Source organism: Vombatus ursinus, unplaced genomic scaffold (assembly GCF_900497805.2).
Source record: "Vombatus ursinus unplaced genomic scaffold, bare-nosed wombat genome assembly UNPS02007408.1, whole genome shotgun sequence".
NCBI lineage: Eukaryota > Metazoa > Chordata > Mammalia > Diprotodontia > Vombatidae > Vombatus > Vombatus ursinus.
Window position 1 is genome coordinate 2,112,766 of NW_020947186.1, and position 8,465 is coordinate 2,121,230.

Sequence of the window (8,465 nt, forward strand, 5' to 3'; positions counted from 1 at the left end):
AGGAGAACAAGATTCACTCATTCCCTCTCACCTTCCCCTCCTACCCTCCACTGTAAAAACTTATTCTTGTCTGTTTTATGCGAGATAATTTAGCCTGTTCTGCTTTTCCCTTCTCCTTCTTGCAGTATTATCCTCTCTCACCCTTTAATTTTATTTTTAGATATCACCCCTTTATCTTCAACATCTCATGAGTTACAAATACCATCTTTCCATGTAGGAATGTAAACAATTCAACTTTAATAAATCCCTTATGATTTCTCTTTCCTATTTACCTTTTTATGCTTCTCCTGAGTCTTGTATTTGATAGTCAAATTTTCTATTCAGCTCTGGTCTTTTCATCAAGAATGCCTGAAAGTTCTTTATTTCACTGAATATCCATTTTTCCCCTGAAGGATTATACTCAGTTTTGCTGGGTAGATGTTTCTTCATTGTAATCCTATCTCTTTTGCCTTCTGGAATATCATATTCCAAGCCCTCTGGTCCCTTAATCTAGAAGCTGCTAAGTCTTGTGTTATCCTGATTATATTTCTACAATACTTGAGTTGGTTTTTTCTGGCTGCTTGCAATATTTTCTCCTTGACCTGAGAACTCTGGAATTTGCCTATACTATTCCTAGGGGTTTTCCTTTGGCGATATCTTTCAGGTCGTGATTGGTGCGTTCTTTCCATTTCTATTTTGCTCTCTGGTGCTAGAATATCAGGGCAGTTTTCCTTGATAATTTCTTGAAAGATGAGGTCTAGGCTCTTTTTTTTTATCATGGCTTTCAGGTAGTCCAATAATTTTTTCCTGGATCTACTTTCCAGGTCAATTGTTTTTCCAATGACATATTTCACATTCTCTTCTTTTTTTTCATTCTTTTGGATTTGTTTTACAATTTCTTGATTTCTGCTAAAGGCATTAGCATCAATTTGCTCTGTTCTAATTTTTAAGGAAGTATTTTCTTCAGTGAGCTTTTGTACTTCCTTTTCCATTTGGCCAATTCTGCTTTTTAAGGCATTCTTTTTCTCATTGGCTTTTTGGACCTCTTTTGCCATTTGGGTTAGGCTATTTTTTAAGGTATTATTTTCTTCAGTATTTTTTGGGTCTCCCTTAGCATGCTGTTGACTTGCTTTTCATGAATTTGTTGCATCACTCTCATTTCTCTTCCCAGTTTTTCCTCTACTTTTTTTACTTGTTTCTCAAAATTCTTTTTAAGCTTTTCCATGGCCTGGGACTCATTCATATTTTTCTTTGAGGCTTTGGATGTAGCAGCTTTGGCATTGTTTTCTTCTTCCTGTTGTATGGTTTGATCTTCTTTCTCATCAAAGTAAGATTCTATGGTCTGACTTCTGTTTTTTTGGTTTTTTGGTTTTTTGTGGGTTTTTTTTGCACAGTTTGCTCATGATCCCAGCCAATTACTTGACTTTTAAACTCTTTGTTAAGGTAGTCTTACCTTAACACTTACTTTACTTATCACTGCTTCCAGTGTGGAGAATGTACTTTTCCAAGCTTCCAGGGTGTGTGTGCAGTTCTTTTCAGAGATACTTCTAGGGACCTATAAATTTTCAGTTCTTCCAAGGTGGTATGATCAAATGTGAGCTGTTACTCCTTTCCTGGTCTCTGCTGTGGTCTATGAGAAACCACAAGCACTCTTTTCTGCCTTGTAACTGTGAGGAAGACTCCCTCTACACAACTGCCACCAGCTCCATCATGCCAATGCTCCTCCTCATCCTAGGACCACCACTCAGAACTGTGGCCCAGATCCAAGCATGGGCAAAGCAAGAGAATCCTGATTCAGTGTCAGCAAAGAGATCCCTGCCATTCCCCTCTGATCAGCCAATTGATTCCCCGCTTCTCTCCATGGGCTGAGAGATCCAGAGGTAGCCACCAGCCTGGAGCTGCACAAGCACTGGGTCCAGACCAAGCTCCTCTCTCACCATGGACCAAATGACTTTTCTTACTGAACTTCCAAGTTGTCTTTTTCATTTGTCGGTTGAGAATTCTAGAAAGTGCCATCGCTACCCATGATTCAGTACCCTGAGGCCTGCTCCAGGTTCACTGAGTACAGATCTTTGCCTGTGTTGCCCATTCTGAACTGTGTTCCTCTCCAAGCCCAGAGCAACAGGCCTTTCCAATCAACCATCCAGGTTTTCTTGGGGTGGAAATTTGTTTCACTCTGTCTTTTTGTGGGTTTAGCTGCTCTAGAATTTGTTTAGAGCCATTTTTATCAGGTATTTGGAGGGATTGTGAGGAGAGCTCACTCAAGTCACTGCTTTTACTCCACCATCTTGGCTCTGCCTCCCAGTTAGCTGTGTCAATTTTAATGATCTGAAAATATCACCAACAAAGACTTGAAAACATCTATAGGTAAAGTCTCAAAGAAACACACAGATTAAATGCAAAACCAACAAAACTCTAAGAAAAGCTAAAAAAGTGTTTTTTTTAAAAGAAGGGAAACTAATTTTAAAAATCAAATAAGAATTGTAATGAGAAAAGTGGTAAAATAAATATGATAAAATTCAACATTGGGCAAATGATAAAAGAGTTACAAAACCTCATTGAAAAAATGATTTATTAAAAAATAGAATTGGTTAAATGGAAGGTAATATTCTATAAGATGAGAAAAAAATAGAATAAATTCAAAAGACAAAAAGCTGATATGAAATATCTCACAGAAGAAAACTGAAGTGGAAAATAGAATGAGGAGAAATTGTTTACAAATTATTTGACAATTTGAACACCATGACAAAAAAACACTTAGAAATCTTATTTCAAGAAATTATAAAGGAAAATGCATAAATATCTTAAACAAGAAGGTAAAGTAGATGAAAGGATCTTCTGGTCATTCCTGAAGAAATCTCAAAATGAAAACTCCCAGAATATTAAAGCCTAATTCAAGATCTGTCAGGCTGAAAAAAAACTATTTTAAATACAGACATAAATTATAACTACAACTGTAAAGGAATATAGGACTTGAAATATTATTTTCCAGAAGGCAGATTACAACAAAGAATAACCTATCCAGAAAATTGACTCTAATCCTTCAGGAAAAAAACAAACAAACAGATATTTAATAAAATAGAGGACTTTCAAGCCTTCCTGATTGAGGGGGAAAACAAAGCTAAATAGAAAGTAAGAAAATTAAACTCAAGATTTAAGAAATACATAAAAAGGAAACAAGCAGGAAATCATAAGGGATTTAATAAGGTTAAACTGTTTAGACTCCTACAAAGGTAGATGATATATGTAACTTCTAAGACCATCACCTTCATTAGGACACTTAGAAGGAGTCTATTTTAGGGGCTATTAATGTGGATCAATTATGTTGGGATGATATCAAAAGAATGAAAGGGTGAGAAAGAGGGATACTCTGGGAGAAGGAAGAAGTGAGAGGAAAGGTGAAATTTTTCACATAAAAGAAGCATGCAAGGAATAATTTCTGTAATGGGAGGGAAATGGAAGTGGGGCTCTTTAGGTTGATCAAAACATTTATATCTATTTAGAGTTTGTCTTGGCATATGGTACAAAATGATGTAAACATAATTATTTCCAGACCACTTTCAAAATTTTCCAGTGTTTTTTTTCTTTTTTCTTTTAATAATGAGCCTTTTCCTGAGTAGTTAGAGTTTCATGGCTTATTGCACATCATGTGGGAAAATTGCAACACCAATGCATTGTTAGTGGAGTTTTGAACTGATCCAATCATTCTGGAGAGCAATTTGGAACTGTGCCCAAAGGCCTATAAAAGCATGCATGTCCTTTGTCACAGCAATTTGTATTGCTGTTAGATTTATATCTCAAAAATATTTAAAAAAAGGAACAGGACCTATAGGTCCAGAAATAGTTACCGCAGCTCTATTGGTACTCACAAAAATTGGAAATTGAGAGGATCCTCATCAATTGGGGAATGGCTGAACAAGTTGTGGTGTATGATTGTTATATATTGTACTATTTGAAAAGACAAGCAAGGTGGTTTCAGAAAAAAAAAAAACTTGGAAGACTTAAATGAACTTATGCATAGTGAAATTATTAGAACCAAGAGAACATTGTACACAATAGTAGCAATATTTTACAATGATCATCTATGAATGACTTAGATGCTCAGCAACAAAATGATCCAAGATAATTCCAAAGGACTTAAGATAAAAAAAATGCTATCTACCTCCAAATAAAAACTGATGCATTCTAAATGCAAATTGGAGCATATTTTTACAAAATTTCTTTTTCTTCTTTTTTTTTGGGTGGGTCTATTTTTTCTTTCACAACATGACTAATATGGAAATATATTCTGCATGACGGCATGTTTACAACCCATATCAATTTGCTTGCCTTATCAATGAGGAGAGATTAAAAATAATTCTCAGGGAATAAACAGGAAATTGAATGTCTATGATTTAGTGGAAGCTCTCTGTGGTAAGCACAAGTTTCCACCACCTTTATAGACTTGGTGTAATAATTTAAGATGTTATTTAATTATGTAATTTTCATAGGTGTGAGCATTGAGAAAGTTTGAATCTCATATTTCTTGGTAATAAGCGGTGAATTCTGAGACTGGAATAAGCATTAATTTAACTATTGCCCTATTTTGATATAATGATATTTAAAAGTTTAGAGAGAACTCAGAGATCATCCACAGTTGTCTCTTCATAGATGAATGCTTTCTATAAAATTCTATGCTAGTTGTCATCTAACTTGTTTTATAACTTCAAGTGAGGTGGCACCAACTACTACCTCTGGAAGACTCTCATTCCACTTTTGGATACACCTAATTGTTCACTTTCTAGGTCTCAAATAGTTCATTTAACTGCTTGAGTCCATTTTCTTTCCTGCAGTAGAATATAACCTCTTTAACAGCATGTACTATTTTCATTTTGAAGTACAATGATTCAAATATAGTAAGCACTTATGAAAATTCCTCTTGAATTGAAAATTTTCTTTTTGTTAAATATGCATTGCTTCTATGAAATATCTTTCTCTTGCAGCCTCTTCTGTCTTCTGTGGTAAAACAGAAATGCCTAATTCCTTACCCTTAAATCCTTTAAGTTTTTTTTTTTCAGTATCTTATCCATCCTATATCTCTTTTTCAAGCCAAGAATCCCTAGTTTTCTCAATCAGTCTTCTTCTAGCATTACTTCTAGAGCTTTCACTCTTCTAGTAATACTTTATTACTTGGATTGCTAGGATATGTTCTAGTTTGTTTATACTCTTACTAATATTTAGCTGCTACAACTAAACACGGTTTTCTAGATGTGGCCTGAACTGGACAGCATATAGCAGAACTATCATGAAATTGTATGCTAGATTCTATGCTTCTATTTATGGAGGGGGCACTGAAGCACAGAATCATAAAATGCCTTAGTCAAGTGTATAATTAGTAGGAACAAAAGCTGGGTTTGGCATGAGGATTTCTGTCTATTGTAATCCAGCACTGTTTTTGAAACACATCACTTCCTCCACTTTTTATCATATTCAATGGGAACCTACCATTACCTATTTTTAAGCACTCTATATTAAAAAAAAATAAAGACAATGAACACATTCCCATTAAAATGATATCCAATAAAATGATCTTATAAAACAACAAATTGTGTCATGGGTATTAAGCATGAACTTGAAGTCTATTGCCAGTATGTTTGCCTTGAGAATCTTGAGCTTGAACTGAACATAGCATGTCAGATAAGAAATGACCAGGAGAGAGTAAAGTTGGTCTATCTCCTACTGATTCCTGACCACTATCCCTTTCTTAATATAGTCTAGCTGCAGCATAACATTAGTGACAAATATGAAGCTAGCAAATATTTAAAACTCCCATCTTTGTCAGACAAACTATTGTAAAAGTGCCTCTACTAGCACATACTTATATAGATTATTTTTGTATTACAGTTTAAGATTTGGAATTTATCTCAATTAAATTGTGTATTCTTAGCTTTAATCTGTTATCCTATCCTGACAAGATTACTTTGGATGCTGATACTTTCATCTAATGTATTAGTTATACCCACCATTTTCATGCCATTTTTAAATTTGAAAATCATATCATTTATTTATTTATATAAATATTTGGATAATATTTGGATAAATATATTGGATATGTTGGATCTGACACATAAATAAATGTGTCAAAATTGTAAAATATATTCCTGGGACATTTCATTGGAACCCAGTTTCTAAGTTAACCTCAGGAACCTCCCAAAGAAGAATATGTGATATGATACACTTAGGTACATATTATCAAACTTCAGTGTTAATGTCATATGTGAAAAATATACTGAACTCTTCTAGAAGTATATGAATCACTTGACAAAGAATAATGACAAGGGCTGCAGAGAACTCTTCAATTAGTAACTCAGCAAATAAACATTTATTAAATGCTTATGTGTCAGGTACCACACTGAACTCTGAAAACATAAAGAATGGCTAAAAATAGTATCTTCAGGTAACTCTCATTTTAATCTGGGAATAATTTTGTGAATAACTAAATATTTTTATTGTTAAGTCATTTATGTTGTGTTTGATTATTTGTGACTCCATTTGAGGTTTTCTTGGCAAACAAACTGGCATGGTTTGCCATTTCCTTCTCCAGCTCATTTTACAGAAGAGTGAAGTGAGGCAAACAATGTTAAAGGACTTGCCAAGAATAACACAACTAGTAACTAAGTGTCTAAGGACAGATTTAAACTCAGAAAGTTGACTCTAGGCTTAGCACTCTATTCACTGTGCCACCTAGCTGCCCCTGTAATGAGATAATTCTATGAAAAATACAACATAAATGGGAGGTAATATCAGAATGGAAAGAAGGGCAATTTAAGAAGTTGGACTGTTATGTTTTTAAAATAAAACATATGGGCCATACTATCATTCTTATCTGCCCCATGCAATGCATGTACTCCCTAATGATCAGAAATTGATATTTGAGAATGAAATAGATTTTGAAAATTTTACAGAGATTACAACCACTTCAAGGCAGTCCTCAAACAACCAGTAAGCCTTCTAGCTAAAAAGATAAATATTTAAAATAAACAAGAAAAAAGATTTGCTCAAAATGTAAAAGTCCTGGAGCAATATACTGTATAAATAAGTAAATGTTTCAGAAGAATATTTCAGAGAAATGGAAGAGGAAAAATACAATTTAATAAAAAAGTAAGTCCAAAAAGCAGAAAATAATAGTCCAGATTGATCCCATGGCTCTAATCCCTGATTTTGTCCAAGTGAAACAGCTACTAATAGGAAAAAGAATAACTTTCCTTAGAGCTGTTAAAATGGATTAATAAATAAAAATGCCTATGGGATAAGGAAGTGTGTGTGTATATATATAAACTTCTTATATATATATATATATATATATTAGAAGGAAGAAAGAAAAGATGGAACAGTAACTAATTAAGTAATTAATTTAGCATAATGACTATAGTACCTGATATAAGACAAAATAATCAAAAATTGGCTAAAAAGATGAATCCATCAAAAATGCTGCTTATAGGAAGTCCATTTATCAAGAAAATTATAATAAATCTAAATTAGTTTAAAATTTATGTGATAGCAAAGGCAAGTTCAAATACAAAATATTTAACGAAAGAAAGTTTTTATGTTAGAAAGTTCTATTAAAATAAGAGTATATTATGTAAAATTTTATTAAGTCTGCAGCAAAATAATGAAGGGAATCCTCACAATTTTGCAAGGAGAATACAATTTTTAAATAGTAGGGCTGGGGGTTAGAATAGAGATTTTAAAATCCCATTACCATTATAAGAAAAATAACACTATTAGATAAATAAGAAATCATAAAGCTATAGTATGGGGAAAAACAGTATTAGGTAGATATTAGGAAACAATTCAGTTAGTTAAAAAACATATTTTGCTGTCTTCCCTCATAGAGCACACGGAAGATAAAAAAAGATCACATTGGTGCAAAGATATCAATAAATATTAAAAGGAATTATACTTATTGACCATGATATAATAAATCATTGATAAATAATAATGTAGTGGACAAAATTTGTAGTAGTATAACCTGTTAATTGAAAGGGAAAAGGTAAAAATAAACATCTATAGATATATATGTACATATATAATATGCACATTTATACATATATAAAGAAAATTTGATAAAGATATTACATATTAAAATCTAGATAATTCTTAGAATAATTTAAATCCCTCAATATCCTGACCAATTTCAAATGTCATTTTAGGAATCACAAAAATAACAATGAGGTCTGGGAAAGAAATGGAAGGAATAAGCTTTGGGAATGAAGAAGTATAATTATATTTGTTTGTCAAGATCATGATTGTATTTACCTAAAATACCTAAGACAGTCAACAATAATAAAGATCATAAATATCTTTAGTCAGATACTGATATATAAGAAAAACTATAAAATTATCTGTATTTTTTCCACAAGACAGTTAAGCAGGAAAAGGGAGAAGCTAATAGAAAATGAAATATCATTTATGATAATCAATAATTTGAGTATTAATTTATCATA